Genomic DNA, 17,383 nt, shown 5'->3' on the forward strand with positions numbered 1-17,383 from the left:
AGAAAGAAAACCTTCACCACTCACACTTGCCTAGAGATCCTGAGACTCTCTGATACGCTCTCTTTCTTTCAGCTTTATTTTTGTTTTTGTTGCTTTGTTTGTTTGTTGAGACAGAGTCTTTCTATGTAGTCCTGGCTGTCCTGGAGCTAGCTTTGTAGACCAGGATGGCATTAGATTCACAGAGCTCCTCTTGCCTCTGCCTCCCGAGTCCTGGGATTAAGTGTGTACCACCATGCCCAGCCAGGTCTTTTCTGTGGATAACCTTGCTCTACACATCTTGTTACCTCCCAGATGGTGGATATATGGAAATTTTCTTTCCTTTTTTGACCCTGCAGAGTGATATCATGGGTTAACAGCTTTACTTTGGTTTTCTCTAAAGTGGTTTTCTGAAATCATCTACATAAAGGCTTCTTGAATTTTTTTTTTCTACAGGAATTTTTCATGTAATATAAAGTAAGCATATACAGCAAGCATTTACTGATAATAAATACCGAGGAATATATTTTAAAATAATTCCTGAGTATACATGTAATTTTACCATTTATGAAAGCAAATTTACATGCTAATGAAGTAGATTTGCTTATTTATTTTTACATAGAGAATTAAATATCTGGACATAGTGTTACATGTCTTTAATCACAACACTTTGTAGGCAGAGGTAAGAGGCAGGTAGATCTCTATGAGTTTGAGGCCAACCTGGTCTACATAACACATTTTAGAACAGCCAGAGGTAAATAATGAGACCCTGTCTTGCAAAGAGCAGAAAGAGAATTAAATATACCTGCTAGGGAAGATACAATAGTGGCATGAATGAAGGGGTAACCATCAACTTTCTGATTGGATTTGAAGCCTGCTCCACAGTAGGAGATTAATGCTTGTCAGAGTCCATTGCTTTAGGAGGTCATAGGACCTGGAGGGGAAATCCACTGCTGTGAATTTACTAAATGGACATGATGTCAAACTGCCTTTAAGTATTTACATCTGTACCTGTGGATCTGTGCTCTTGAAACTTCTTTTTGCAGTGGATAGTGGTTAATGTAAAGTCGTAACTGATAAGCTTTCTGAGACTATGTGAATATGAGTGTTTGGCCCTAAGATGGACATTTATATGAACCTTCCCAAAGAATCGAGGAATATCTCAAAGAGTATAAGAGCCTGAGCAATAGAGTGGAGTGCTGTGGAATCAGTTTTCTAGACAAGGAATCCTTTTGTACTTAGGAGTTATGGTTTCCTGCACAAGACCTATACAAGATCAAGCCAATGAACACCGTAGCATGGATGAGCAAGAAGCTCACAAGGCCACACTCCTAGCTGGGGAACTATTGGTGGTTCACAGACACTGGGCATTAGGAAAGTAATTCTTCCTTGGGAGGGTGGCCCCTGGTACACTGTCCCAGTGGATGGCCCTAAACTTATTTACATCCTCCAAAAGTTCATGTGTTTGAACCACTTTCTCCAGCAAGACTGTCATATAAAGGCTCCAAAGCCTTCTGAAGCAGCATTACCAGCAAGGGACAAGTGTTCAGACAGGAGCCTGTTGGAGACGTTCCACATTCAAACCACAGCACATATCCGTGTAATTAGTATGCAAAGTTGATTTATTCTCCAATGTAAATTAAATCCATTCCAGGTATCTTAGTTAGAGCTACTATTACTGTGATGAAACACCAACACCATAGCCAAATTAACTTGTGAAGTGGGGAGGGAAGAGTTTATTTGGCTTGCACTTCCATATCACTGTTCATCTTCAAAGGAAGTTAGGACAGGAACTCACACAGGGCAGGAACCTGGAGGCAGGAGCTGATACAGAGGCCATGGAGGGTTGCTGTTTTCTGGTTTGCTTCCCAGAGCTTGTTTGCCTGCTTGCTTAGAGAACCTAGAACCACAATCCCAGGGATGACCCCATCCACATCAGTCAATGGGCTGGGCCCTCCCACTTCCACATCAATCACTAATCAAGAAAGTGCTCTACAGGCTTGTCTGCAGCCCAGTCTTCTGGAGGCATTTTCTCAATCGGGGCTCCATACTCTCAACTGGCTCTAGCCTATGCCAAATGGACAGAACATTAGTCAGTACACCAGGTCCATGAGATGACTCAGTAGGTAGAGGTTGCTTGCTGCCAAGACCAGTGACGGGAGTTTGGTCCTTAGGATCCACATGGTAGGAAGAGAAGTGATTCCTGCAAGTTGTTGTTGGATCTCCATACATGCTTTATGGCATGTGTATGCATATATACACATGTATACTCAATAAAAATATCATAAGTATATTTAAAAATTGTCAGCTGGGCATTGGTTACACACACCTTAGATCCCACTATTCTAGAGGCAGAGGCAGGTGGATCTCTGAGTCTGAGGCTAGCCTGGTCTACAGAGTAAGTTCCAGGACAGCTGGGGATGTACAGAGAAACCCTTCTCAACTCCCTATGTCTTTAAAATATATCTATACAAAATAACTGTTTTAAAGTAAATTTCTTTATGATTCCTTCCCAGCAAATGCTTTATTTGTGTATCTGTCTTATAAACTATATATAAATTACTGAGGCAGGGGCTGAGGTTGTGAGGTAGCTCAGTGGTAGAGTACTTGTATGCCTGAAGGGGGTTCAATCATCAGCACCAGAAACAAATTTTGAGTGAAAATGGGTTGCAAGTGGAAAATATTTAAGAAGTGCTGAACTCAATTCAAGGAGCAGCTCTGTTGGAATTGTCAGCAACAGCAGGTCTTAGGTGTGGAAGGAACCACATTAGCAAGTTAGGGATCCTGTAGGTGAATCTGAAATGCATGAAATGAAATGTTAGGACATGCAAATGTGTAAACAAACTCTGCTTTCTGCGCTGTCCCCCTAATAAAGCTCTAATGTAATGACTTAGCAAATATCAGCAGGGATTCCAGACAAAGTTCCTCCAGTGGGCAGAAGGACCCCTTCCTTGGGTTGCAGCCTGGAAGGGTCTGGGTAGGAAATGCACCTGACCTGAGCACATGACTTCTTTTCTCTCTTCTCTTCCCTTTCCCCTCCCCCTCCCCCTCCTTTTCCCTCCTCTTCTCTTCCTTCTCTTCTCTTCTTCTAATTTCCGTCCCCTTCCCTCCCCTCTCTTTCCCCCTCCCGCTTCCTTCCTTCCTTCCTTCCTTCCTTCCTTCCTTCCTTCCTTCCTTTGCAAAGACTCAAGAGCTATCTGAAAAAGCTGCCACTGAGCAGTGAAGCAAATAACATTGACAATTATGCTACACTGAAACCATATCCACTATGCTTACATCTGACAGTTTGGAAGAAAACACAGTTGCTGTCTTTAGCAGGTTGGAAACCACATCCTCTGGACAGTCCTGTTTTCTTCTACATTCCCAGGTGTTTGGGAAAGATGCCAACTTTTGTTGAAGGACGTTCTAAAGGTGTTCCAGTTAAGTGAGATGAAAGGATGGATCTATTCAGCATTGTGGAGGTCCTAACAGATCAATGAATGGATGGCCTTCTCCGATATCTAAATGAATGTTGGGCATTAGATAACATCACAAAAGTGCAGATACCAAAACTCAGGGTAAGGGAATGTTCTTGAGCAACAACCTCTTTTCTTCAGTAAAGAATGGGAGAAGAGGGAGCGCTCCGTGAATTAAAACAAGCTAAACACTTACCTCCATCAACCTCACGGATGCCTTTAGCTATCAGGAATCCAGCCAAATAAGCCATGAGATAACTGGGGAATTAGAACAGTGGTCAGACATATCCTCATATCAGGAATCACTCAATTTTAAATGTGTGATAAATGGGCTGGAGAGATGGTTCAATGGCGAAGAACACTTGTTGGAGAGGTTTGGGGTTCAGTTCCTAGCACATACACAGTGGATTACAGCTGCCTATGCCTCCAATTTGAGAGGATCGAACACTTTGGGCACTGCATGCATGTAGTACACGTACATACCACACAGGCAAAACATTCATACCCATAAAATTAAGATACATGAATTAAAAATAAAATGTTACCAAACTTTTCACCTATTTCAGTGAACAGCAATGCTCTTAAGAAAGCGGTAGCCTCCAGGTTACAGTCGGGAGAGTTCTCCATTTACAAGGTGGAGTAAGTCAGACAGTCATTCAGGAATCCACACACAAATATCCAAAGCCTGCATAATAACAACAACAAAGAGTTATGTAGAAGATAAATAATGAGAGGCCTGTCGTCAACTGAAAGATGCAGTGATAAAAATCACAGTAACACAATCAACATGGTATCGGCATCAGGGCAGACAAATCAGTGGAACCGAACAGTGAATCCAAAAATAGATCTCAGCATATATCATAATTTAATATGTGACAAAGGCAGTATTTCAATTCTGTGGGAAAGAATGGTTTATTTAATAAGCAGTGCCGGTGTACCTGGCTATTCATCTAGAGCAAAATGAACTTGGCTCTCAATTTCACAAGTCTAAAAACAGATTCTAAATGGATTAAAAAACGCCAGTGTAAGCACTATGCCTTAGAGAAACATTCAGGTAACTACATTCAAATGTGGGTGACAGAGAACATGTTCTAAAAAACTAAAACCAGGAACTTGGGAAATGGGAAATGTATGGTAACAAAATTCAAAACCTTTAAATGGCAAAAGATGCCAAGGCGAGTCATGTCAAAACTTGTTTAGTGAAGCACGTGAAACACAGATAAGTCGTGATGGGGTATCTCTCACACACAGCAAATCCAGAGAAACTGGTAAAGAAAAGATAAAACATTGCATTATTTTTTTTAAGGGGCAAAAGGTAACAGGGAATTCACAGAATAAGTCCAAGTAACTAATAAACATGTCAAAGATTTTTAAACTCACCATCATTTTGGGTATTGCAAATTAGATTAATAATGGATATCTAGCCAGATGTGGTGGCATACACCTATAATCCCACACTCAGAAGGTAGAGGCAGGAGAAACAAGGCTAGCCTTATCTACATAGTGAGCTTGATTTCATCCTGGGCTTCATGACACTCTGCCTAAAAACATCAAATAAAAATACCCCCACTAATTGTGAGGCATTATATTACACCCATGAGATTAAAAACATTCAAAAGACTATTACTATTGCAGTGTTTGTGAAGCTGTGGACTGTTACTGTCTATGGAGAGAAAATGTCTTAAAAACATCTATTAAAGAATCCACACAACCTTTGACCCAATGATTCAACCCCTGGGCATGTAGAAATAATTAACAAGCCAATATGGAAGGCTTTGTGCAAAATGGTAGTAGCAAAGAATTAAAAGCAAAGTGAATGCATAACCATGAGGGAACAGTTTAATAAATCTCTCTTTTTGCTGAATTTGCAAATATGGCTGAATAGTGTCTCTGCTTCATAAAATACTAGGCTTCTACTTCCAAGGTAGAATTGGAACTTCTTGTGAACTAGGATTCTCACGAGCGTAGAGTGAGAAGGGAAAGCCACTGGAGCCATACGGCTCCTGGAGATAGACTGATGTACACTGGTGTGTGTGTGTGTGTGTGTGTGTGTGTGTGTGTGTGTGTGTGTGTGTTTACATTTGTAAGCAGACTTCTATCTGTGTGTGGTCACATGAGCTTAAGGACAATGTAAGATATGAACGACATAGGGTTAACAGTGTCTCTGCCTCTCTGGGGTAAGATTTGGGTTGATGCAGTAGTGATTTATGCCTTTAAGCACTCATGAGGCCTCGAGGTCACCCTGTTCTACAGAGAGAGTTTCAAGACAGTCAGGACTCCACAGTGAAACCATGTCTCAAAAATAAACAAAACAAAAGAACAAGAACCTATTGTGATAAGCTATCCATGCATCTGCGTCTTAATGTGTTTATCATTTGCCTTTCTTATCCCTGTGACCAAAGTCAGGACAAGAAGCAACTAAGGAAGGAAGGGTTTGGTTTGAATTGCACTTGGGGTGGGGCGGGGGCGGGGTGCATTATGGCAGGGAAGTCATGGTGGGAGAAGCAGCTTTCAGTTTTGATGACAGGATCTCTTGAAGCTGCTAGCTCACGTCTAGGTGTAACCCAAAGCAGAGAAGAGACAAGAAGTGGAGTAGGCCATAAACTTCAAGTCCACCAGACCTCTCCCAGAGGACCGCTTCCTCCAGATAGGCCCTACTTCTCAATGATTCATGGCTTCCACAAGTAGTACCACTAGTTGGAGGCCAAATATTCAGATATCTGTTCCTATGGGAGAAACTTTGCATCCAGACCACAATCCTATGTTTAAACATTGTATGTGTGTGCATGTTTGCATATATATATATTTGTATGTATATTTCATGTACATGTACATAGAATAATACACACTATATTAGAACAAGATGGAATTAACTATACCCAAGTATTTGAGAATGTGATTGATAAACTATTAAAATTTTTAAAAATGTTAACATATGTGATAAGATTGTTTTCCTGACAAAGTGGACATATGCAAAAAGGTCTACAGAGCTGGGCTATATAAATGCTTATGATACTACTGAGCCATGCAAAAGATAGGAAAGGACAAATGCCTTGTTGTTACTGTGGTACCCTGAAGGGAGTGGAGGTGGGGACAATAATGGATTGTTTCTTGTACACATAGCGGTGCGGTTTTACTTGTTCAATCAGCCTAAGTGTTTTGTAATTTAAAATAATAAAGAAATTAAAAATATAGTCTTTCTTCTAATGATATGATAGCTTCCATTCTGTGTTGGATTCTTCTTTTTTCCTTTTCCTAAATAGTTTCTTGGCCTCCTTTTTAAGTCTTTGCTCTTTTTTAAGTCAAGAATGAGTGTTGAGTTTTTCTGTATTTTTGGTCTCACCTAAGACAGTCTGGTTGCTCTCCCTTCTTAATTGTCTCTTCCTTGTCTGCACTCTCCTATGTGGGTCTCAGGTCTTTTAGACCTCAGTATGACCCCAAATGGAACTCTTGGCCCTCTCCCACTTCTCATCTTCTCCAAACTTGATGTGACCTCAGAGGGGTTCTACTTCGAGTCAGTTTGTGGTAGTCAGAGGGTGCTAAGGGGACTCTCTTCACTCCTCCCATAGACTATCCTGCATGCTGGCTGGTTTTGTGTCAACTTGACACAGGCTGGAGTTATCACAGAGAAAGGAGTTTCAGTTGAGGAAATGTCTCCATGAGATTCAGCTGTAAGGCATTTTCTCAATTAGTGATCAAGTGGGGAGGGCTCTTTATGGGTGGTGCCATCCCTGGGTTGGTAGTCTTGGTTCTCTAAGAGAGCAGGCTGAGCAAGCCAGGGGAAGCAAACCAGTAAAGAACATCCCTCCATGGCCTCTGCATCAGCTCCTGCTTCCTGACCTGCTTGAGTTCCAGTCCTAACTTCCTTTGGTGATGAACAGCAGCATGGAAGTGTAAGCCGAATAAACCCTTTCCTCCCAAACTTGCTTCTTGGTCATGATGTTTGTGCAGGAATACAAACCGTGACTAAGACATCCCAGAATGCCTTATTTAGTCAGGACCCATCCTCCTATCCTGACACAATTCATGGTCCATAACTCTCAACCCTTTTCTTTTCTGATCGAACAAAATGTTTATGTCTCGCTTTGGTTTTTTGAGATAAAGCCTAATGCATGGCCTCAGCCTGGCCATGTAGATCTCATGATCTTGTTCTGCCTCCTGAGTGCTGGGATTACAGGTGTTACACTAGTAATACTAAATTTATCTTTTGTTGTTTATCTGATCATATAAGAAAGCTCTGAGAAGCCTGGCATGATACTGCCAGTCTTTAATCCCAGCACTTGGGAAGCAGAGGCAGGTGGATCTCTGTGAGTTCCGGGGCAACCTGGTCTACAGAGCAAGTTCCAGGACAGCCTGGACTACATAGTGAGACCCTTTCTCTTAACAACAATGACAAACAAAGCAACAAGACAAACAAACACAACAGAAAAAGAAAGCGGCTAGAGGCAAGCACACCATTCTAGTCATTGATGTTAGTCAGATGCCAAGAACAGTGCCTGGTCCACGGAAGGTTCTTAAGGGCTGGGAGATGGCGCTTTCTGTCCGTCCAGCCTAGTGTACTTGTTACATTTTGCATCACTGAGAGACCCTATCACAAACAAAACAAAACATGGTAGACAGGGGCTAGAGAGAGCTCAGTAACTGGGAGTACTTGCTGCTCTTCCAGAGGACCTGGCTTTGATTCCCAGGACCTGCTTGGTGATTCCTGGTCGTCTAACTCCAATTCTAGGGACACTGACAGCTTCATTTGGCCTCTGCAGACCCCAGGCACCACATGAAGCAAACAGACAGAACATCCACACCCATAAAACAAATAATAAATAAATAAATAAAGTTTAAAAAGAGAAGGACTGGAGAGACCATGCTCCATCATGACAAGTTCCTGCTTCTCTTCCGGGGACTCTGGTTCAATTCCCAGCACCCACATGACAGCTCAGAACTGTCTGTAACTCCAGAGCCTAGAGGATCCTGACATCATCTGTCCTTTGAAGGTACTGCATGTATACAGTGCACAGTCATACAACGTAGAAAAAATATACACACACATAAAAATTAAGTAAACCAAAAATCCAAGATAGACAGTACTTACGGAATGACTACTAAGTTGTCTTCCTTGTTCCACATGTAGACACAAAACTGCCACCCCTAGCCTCACGAGCAACAAAAAGGACAAATTAGTGCATCAAACTCGCTCTAGACATGAAACTCTGAGCTAAACCAGTCCTCCTAAGCATTTTCACTTTTCATTTACTATTTTATTATTTTATGCACGTGCGTGCGCACGCGTGTACACACACACACACACACACACACACACACACACACACCCTGTGGTGCACAGGTAAAGGAGCTGATTCTTACCTTTCCTACATTTTCCCCAGGAGTGAAGTCAGACGGCACCATGCACCCAGCACCGGGCACCCGGTGCCCTTTCCTGCTGGGCCTTCTCTCTGGCCCACTCCTACCTCCCTTAGGCAACGGTTTTCTGTAAGATGCTTTTTGCTCGTCTTTAAATCCTGATGCTTGATGCTTTTCTTCTCTCTCTTAGGAGTAATTCTGTGTTTGCAGCTCACTGAAGAAACTTTCTCTTATGCTTCCCTTCGCTGTGACAAACCAGTTCTTCCTAAAAGTACTTCTTCCATGCTTGCCTGAGATTTGGCAGTTGTACATCTCTCTTACCGGTCACTCAGCCTTCAGCCTTGGAAGTCTGCTTGTTTGTGACTCGGTTGTCCTCACATCTGCATGAATCTGATGAGCTGGAGTTCCTGGACTCTGGGCCCTGGTGGCCACCCTTCCTTTTCCAAGGTAGTTCTGTACAGCCTGACTGGGCTGCCAGCCACCGCTGGCTCTATGTGCAGCTGCAGTCTATTAACTGTACCCTCGCCCATCCTAACCAAGACATGAAGTATGCTTCAGATTCCAAGAGGAAGTGAATGGCACAAATGTGAGATAATAAAAAATGTGTTCCTAATGCCTGACACTCCGTTTCCTTCCCACTAATCGGCTCGATCATAAAATCAAAGATAGCCACCCCCATCCTTAGGGAACACATTGAAAATCTCAGGCAGCTGGAAAAGTTTCTAATTTCCTTTTACCATGGCTCTAGTAGTCAAATTAAAGATGGTTCGAAATTCAAACATGCATCTTTATGTCTGTTTTCAAAATCAACAAAAGACCAGCTTTTGACCATTGACTTCTGTGCTGAATATGTTTCCCCTACCAAAAAAAAAAATGTTAGTTTGAGAGTTTGGGGACATGTTAAACTATTTTTATCTAAGGTACCTTAGCATAGCATTTCCTGCCCACATAATATTTCTCAGCCACAGAAAAATATGCTTTAAAAATTCTCTCCTTTCAAAAAACAATATTCTCAATGCTCTGGTTTTTTCTCTTAAGATTTATTTATTTATTTATTTATTTATTTAGTATGCGAGTACACTGTAGCTGTCTTCAGACACACCAGAAGAAGGCATCAGATCCCACTGCAGATGGTTGTGAGCCACCACGTGGTTGCTGGGAATTGAACTCAGGACCTCTGGAAGAGCAGTCAGTGCTCTTAACCGCTGAGCCATCTCTCCAGCCTGCTTTGGTTGTTTGATATACTTCTGTAACATGTTGGATTGGAGGGACAAACTGGTCTCTGTTCACACCTTTATCCAAGGCCAGAAATGAATTAGTAAAGATCACAAAGTCACACAGTCACCCAGATTGGGATTATCTACTTGCTCCTTTTGTATTTAATGTATATGGTTACTATGCCTGTCAGCATGCTACATACATGCCTGTTGCCCTCACAGGGCAGAAGAGACTGTCAGATCCCTGCAACTGGAATTACAGTCTGTAGAGAGCCACCATGTGGATGCTGGGAATTGAACTGTGAAGGGCAGTGTTCTTAACCACTAAACCATCTCTAGCCCCTGGCACATTCTCTCTCTCTCTCTCTCTCTCTCTCTCTCTCTCTCTCTCTCTCTCTCTCTTTAGTTTTCTTTCCTCTTTTCTTGTTTTGTGTATGTATGTGTGGTACTAGTGATGGGACCCAAGGCCTTGTGCACATTAGCTAAGGGCTCTGTTGGTGAACTTTGTCCTAATCTGTTATAGTTGTTATAAGATATTGAGTCAGCATCTCTCTCAGTTGACAAGGGCTCCTACGTCCCCTCCCAGAAACGCCTGTCTCATAAGAAGGTGGAGAGCTAGGACAATGCATTTACTTCATTAGTATTTTTGCACTGTCTAACTTAAGTGCTCTAAAGCCTATACCTTTAATCCCAGCACCTGGAGGCAGAGGCAGGCGGATCTTTGTGAGTTCAAAGTCATCTTGGTCTACAGAGTGAATTCCCGGCTAGCCAGTCTCAAATGAATGAATGAATGAATGAATGAATGAATGAATGAATAAATAAATAAATAAATACAGTTTTAAAAGTTCAAAGTCATCTTGGTCTACAGAGTGAATTCCAGGCTAGCCAGTCTCAAATAAATAAATAAATAAATAAATAAAATAAATAAATAAATAAATAAATACAGTTTTAAAAATTGTCCTTCCAGGGGATCCAGATTAGATCTTTCAACTCACTACCTCAGTCTCAACACAGGGTACAGTCCTATTCTGTCAGTCCTAGCTCAAAACTGTTATTCATGAAAAAAAAAGTAATATATAGTTATATGAAAAGTTACATATATAGTTTATATAAAATATTCATTACATATAACATATATATGTAAGTTTATATGTATACAAAGCCCCGCTTGTGTGTGTGTGAATGTGGTTGCAAAAATATATTATACATATATATATATAAAACATATATACGTAAGTTTATATGTATATAAAGCCCCGCTTGTGTGTGTGTGTGCTTGCATCCATGGGCTAGGGTTCATGTAAAGTCAAAAATCAACTTGCAAGAGTTGCTGTTTCCTTCTACCTCAGTTTTAGGTAGGATCGCTTTTATCTATTTTATTTCTATTCATTGAGAATGCATGGCATGGGGGGGGGGGCTTGCTGTAAATGTGGGTGCTCTTGAAGGCCAGAAGAGGGTGCCAACAGACGCCCGGAGCAGGAGTTCCAGTCAGTCAGTTCTATGTGCTAGAAACTGAGCTCAGGTCCTGGTCAGAGCAGTGTGTGCTCTGAACCACTGAGCCATCTCTTTAGACCCTCTCTTTAGACCTTTTGTTTTGTTTTGTTTTGTTTTGTTTTGTTTCCACACTGGGGACTCCAATCTGACCTAGACACTTTGGGGCAATTCTCTTATCTCTACTGTCAGAGTGCTCGGATTACAGGTGTGTGCCGCCACACTTGGATTTTTAAAGATAATTTATTTATATTTGTTTTCTGCACAGGACTGTTTTGCCTTCATGCATGTCTGTGTGAGAGTGTCAGAGCCCCTGGAACTGGAGTTACAGACAGTTGTGAGCTGCTCTGTGGGCACTGGGAATTGAACGTAGGTCCTCTGAAAGAACAGCCAGTGCTCTAACCACTGAGAAATCTCTCTAGCCCCCATATTTGGCTTTCTATGTGGGGTCTGGGAGTGGAACTCATCTCATCAGACTTATATGTCCAGTTCTTTTTGCCCACCCACCATGCCAGATGATCAAAGTTGGCATCTTTAAGAAAGTCACTTGTGCTCTCGCTACTGATATCAAGGAATGCAGAGAAGAGATCCTGAATGCTCCATGGAGTAGGAACTCCACCTGAAAACAGAGGACAGGACAGACCTATTACTCCCTGTCGTCACACTTAGCCAATAGATCCTCTGCCTGAGCTGGTGCTGAGTCTACCTCCTCCCTTGACTCATTTCTGCAAGCTACTCTGAAGAACTCCTACACCTCTGTAGGAGATGTCGGATTGCAGATAGGAGTATATGTGACATTCTCCCAAGAGCTCCTTCTATCTCAGTTCTAAACCCTTTACAGAGTACTGGGATATATCATTAAGAATAAGATGTATGAGGCAGGGCCTCCACCTTTTTTGAAATTTCCCCATTAGTCTAATACCACGATAGTAAATAAGTTCTTCCTTGTACTCATCAAAACCATTTTGAAAATTTGCTCTTCACATTTTTCACCCAGATGCAGGGATGTGGACGATTATTGCTCATCATCTGCTGTATTATTTGCAGGGACAATACACAAGTTCTCTCTTTAATCCGTTCTATTTTCACTTTTACTTGTGAAAAATGAAAACCTACTTTTCATTCCTTGTCATGTTTTGGATGCTGTTCAGAACTTCCACGTGGCTGTTAAAATGTGGCCAAAATGAGAATCTATTGACTAGATCTTTGTAGAGATGGTAGCGTTCGAAAGACCAAGACAATGGGAGAAATTAAACAGGAAGTGACAAATTTAACTGTAAAGTTCTTGCATTTCAGTGCTATAGAAATTAATAACACTAGCTGGAAACGTAGTTGTTTTGTGCACCATAGCTAAGACTCATATGTGTGTACTTACATGTATAGAATATCTAACAAATTCAATTCAATTATGTTTATGATACACTTACGTAGTATGCCTGCTATTAATTAATATTTACCTAATAAGGTAGTTTTAATTAGAAAAATCTTTTTGAATACATCAAGTTTCCAGTAGCCTTATTTGTAACACTTTATTTGCCTCAATTCCAGTTAACATATCATGTTTTAGAAGCCCTCCAACCCCCAAATCCTTAGCAAACTAAACCCTTCTTCAAACTCTGAGCCTACATTTATAGCACAGTCCATCATCCCTGTCTAGGAGTTGCTTCAGTTCTGAACTGTTTTACAACTGAACTCCTCCCCCAAACAGTCATCTCACAGGTGGGAGAGCAGGGACTATGCTTTGCATCATTCTATCTGCACTGCCTAACTTAGGTGTCAAACACATGCCTTTAATCCCAGGACCAGGGAAGCAAAGGCAGGCAAATCTCTGTGAGCTCAAGGTCCTCTTGGTCTACATATTAATAACATTCACAAGATGGCCTAGTCGGCCATCACTGGAAAGAGAGGCCCATTGGACTTGCAAACTTTATATGCCCCAGTACAGGGGAACACCAGGGCCAAAAAGGGGGAGTGGGTGGGCAGGGGAGTGGGGGTGGGTGGATATGGGGGACTTTTGGTATAGCATTGGAAATGTAAATGAGTTAAATACCAAATAAAAAATGGAAAAAAAAACATTCACAGACAAAAAGATAAAAGCTAAACAAGAAACAACAACAAAAAACTTTGCTGTTCTTCATACACAGAAGTCTGATCCTTTGAACACGTGAAGAGTTCATAGCAATCCACATAGAAAAGATGAAGAATCCAGAGAGAAATTGACAATGGAGATGAATGCAAAATTCACAGGAGAGAGGTAACTGGCTTATCCATCTATGAAGGGGTAATCCTTTTACATTCTAAACCCTACCCATCACTGCATTCCTGGACGTTTCTTCAACAGAGGCTTCTTTAAGAACTATAACAAGGGGCTGGCTGAAGACACTGATTGCTCTTCCAGGAAAACTGGGTTCAATTTTCAATACCCAAATGACCGCTCACAACTGTCTATAACTGCAGTTACAAAGGATCTGCATGCAAGTGGTTCCAACACAATACTGGCTTATTCAACCTGCTTTCTTTTCTTATCTTTTATTTATTTAGTTGGTTTTTAAAAGATTTGTATGTATATGAACATGCTGTCGATGACACACCAGAAGAGGGCATCAGATCCCATTACAGATGGTTGTGAGCCACCATGTGGTTGCTGGGAATTGAACTCATGACCTCTGGAAGGGCAGCCAATGTTCCTAACTACTGAGCTATCTCTCCAGCCCCTCAATCTGCTTATGTAACTCAAGAAAACCTGCCTAGGGATGGCACCCCCATAGTGGGTTGGGCCCTTTTCCGTCAATTACTAGCCAAGAAAATACCCATAGATATGCCCGAACATCAGTCTGATGGGGGCAATCCTTCAACCGAAGGTCCCTCTTCCTAGGTGACTCTAGTTTGTGTCAAGTTGACCAAAAAAATGACCAAATACACCCCATCTCATGGCAATTTTCAAACCATGTTCTTTACCACTCATTCTGTATTCCAGAAGCAGTCACCAGTCACACCCCTAGCCTTCACCTTCGAGATCAAGGAACACACTGCAAGGACTATCTGGGATTCTTCTGGCTTTTCTCCACTTCCAGCAAGGTTTCTATGCAGTATGAGGAGACCTCTAATCCATCCCTCTAGTTTCTCTTTCCCGTCATTCCCTACATCTCTTTTCTTTGACTTAGTTACCCTGTTCCTCTCCCTGATACTATCTGCTTCACAAACCTGCTTCTTACACGTTCTTTGAATCAAAATTTTCACACACACACACACACACACACACACACACACACACACACACTCCGTCCCTGCACCATTCAGGAGAGCTGATTGTGCAATGTGTGGGAAGTCTGGAAGCTTCAGGAGGATCCCTTGAATGCGGCCCCTGGTAGGAATATCTACTTATTGTATAAGCAACTCCCTGCCCCATGCCAGCACTGGCTGTTAAATTCCCACCAGCTACCACTGCCTACTCCTTTATGATTTTATTCCCTCACTTGCCTCCTGCAACCTGTCTAAATTTAATTCAGAAATCACCATTTCTATTTAACACGGGCTCACAGAACATTTGCATTTGAAGATATAAAATACTTAAGAGCAGATGGTGTCACCACTCAAAGCCTTTATCTCCTGTCTGTACTGTGGTGATAACATGCTCCTTGTTGGCTAGGGTGGGACTTGACGAGGGGACACACATACACATACACATACACATACACACACACACACACACACACACACACACACACACACAATCCTGCCTGGCTAATGTTACTGGTGTCCTCCTCCACATTCACCCGGCCTTGGAGTGTTCAACTGTCAACAGACACTGTGGAGCTGTCATCCTTTTGAGTAGCTAGCACTAATGGCTCAGCAGTGACGTGTGCTTGGAGCTGGAGAAATGGTTTGAACTGGAAAGGGGGGTAACACACAGCAACCAGTCCTCCCTTGCGTATTGCTATAATATGTGAAAAGCAGGTCTGTTTTGCATGACTGGACCCTGAGAAGTTTGGAATGATGCTAAATGGGAATTCCTGGGTTGTTATCCACGTTGGCTGTCCTCCTCTTGGACACTTTCTACTCTGGGAGTCCTCACCCAGTGTTCAGCCCCGTTCAGCTTTGCCTTGGTTTTTGGGAAAGAATTTTTCAGTTTTTCTTGGGTCAATGTGAGTAGCCTGGGTAAGGCACAGGGGTGGCCCTCTCCCATCTTCTCTGGAGTCCAAATTGAGGCCTTCTATGACATCCAGCATCTGATTTGGAAAAAGGCCATGGACCTGTTTGCCTCGGTGGGATCTGAATTATTTTTCATTATGTGACCAGCATATGTGAGAGGAAAAAAAAAAAAAAAAAAAAAAACTGGCTCACTTGATTCAAAGAGCTTTCAGCCTGCAGGGTGAGGAAGGCACAGGGCAGGGGTGGCCCTGGCTGTGACAGTGGGAACGCAAGGCAACAGATCAGGAAGCAGAGAGAGTGGCGCTGGAAGCAGGGCCTGAGATAACTTTCTAAAGCCAGTCAGTCCCCAGAGACCTACTACCCCCGACCAAGTCCCACCTCCTAAAGGCTGCACAGACTCCTTAAAGGGTGCCACCAGCTGGGCATCAGGTGGCCCAAACATCAGCCTGTGGAGGACATGTCGGGCTCTCAGCACAATGAAATTCATATCTGGTTCTTCCTCCAAGGGCGATTTTACTTGAGAATGGAAGTATTTTCCTACACTGGTAGTGTCACATTTGATGTGATCAATTTTCCTACTGTTTAAAACCCACACATCTTAGTGACTCACAAGTACCTGAGAAATGGGTGAAGTCCAGCTGGGAGAGATGGCTTTGTGGATAAAGGCATGAGGAGTCCTAATCTTCAGCACCCGTAACTCCCATTGCTGTGGGGAGTGGAGACTGCAGATCAGTTGGATTTCCTTGTGGCAAGCCTAACTCCAGGCTCAGCGAGGGACCCGGACAGAGCAGGATGCCTGAGCTCTGACCTCTCCCTCCATCTGCCCCATGTGCTTGTACACACCACACATGTGAAACAAGCAAGCAAACAGCATACAGTGGTTTTGTTTTGTTTTGTTTTGTTTTGTTTTGCTTTGTTTGTTTGTTTGTTTTAAATAGAGGTTGTTTGACTTTGGGAGGTACTAAGGTCTCTTTTTGTTGTTTCTGTGGCTCCAAGGCTCCTATGTAAGAGTTTATTTTCAAATTAGGTGTGTTGAGGTATAATTCATATGCAATAACATTTGCCCAATTTGGTATGAGTTTTGACAAACACACGTGCCAACACAGTCCATATAGAGAACATCTGTAAGCCTTCTTCAAGTTTACCAGGGCTCTGGCACATAGCCAGCCAGAGTCTCCAGCCCTGGCTTCAACAATCACTGACCGCATCTGAGTGCTACATGCAGGATCGTATAACATGTATCCTTTGGGGTCTGCCTTCTTTTGCTTAAATTAAGTCATTTGAGACATAGCCACTCTCTGCTTGTGATAGCACAGCGCACTCTATATACCAATATTTTAGCTCAGTGGTTCTCAACCTTCCTAATACAGTGACCCTTTAATACAGTTCCTCATGTTGTGGTGACCCCTCTAACCATAAAATTATTTTTGTTGCTACTTCATAACTGTAATTTTGCTACTGTTGTGAATCATAATGTAGATATCTGCTATGCGGGGACCCCAAAAGGGTTAAGACCCAAAGGCTGAGAACAACCTCCGTGCTAGATCATGATACACTACGTGTATAATGGTGGCTCCATAGATTTTAATGGGACTGAGAAATGTCTGCCATCTGGTGACAGCCGTCTTTGTAAAGCCTTGTACTTGGGATGAAGATGAGGGGAACATGCCAGCGTATCATCATTCATAAGACACTCTGACACACAGCTACACACAGCGCAGAACCCTTGCTAAT

The 17,383-nt window shown here is 42.4% G+C and overlaps 1 long non-coding RNA gene across 1 annotated transcript in view; it reads right to left on the minus strand.

The window, feature by feature from the left end:
• Positions 1-1,582: 1,582 nt before the first annotated feature.
• The window catches only part of C130083M11Rik (RIKEN cDNA C130083M11 gene), a 16,450-nt gene continuing 649 nt past the window's right edge, over positions 1,583-17,383 (minus strand). The window contains exons 2-8 of the long non-coding RNA NR_040717.1: positions 16,266-16,355; positions 12,005-12,116; positions 4,583-4,696; positions 3,989-4,116; positions 3,628-3,689; positions 3,253-3,476; positions 1,583-2,772 (exon numbers count right to left, since the gene is read on the minus strand). This is a non-coding gene — a long non-coding RNA (RIKEN cDNA C130083M11 gene). The remainder of the gene's footprint in view (positions 2,773-3,252; positions 3,477-3,627; positions 3,690-3,988; positions 4,117-4,582; positions 4,697-12,004; positions 12,117-16,265; positions 16,356-17,383) is intronic.

Source organism: Mus musculus, chromosome 5 (assembly GCF_000001635.26).
Source record: "Mus musculus strain C57BL/6J chromosome 5, GRCm38.p6 C57BL/6J".
Lineage (NCBI taxonomy): Eukaryota > Metazoa > Chordata > Mammalia > Rodentia > Muridae > Mus > Mus musculus.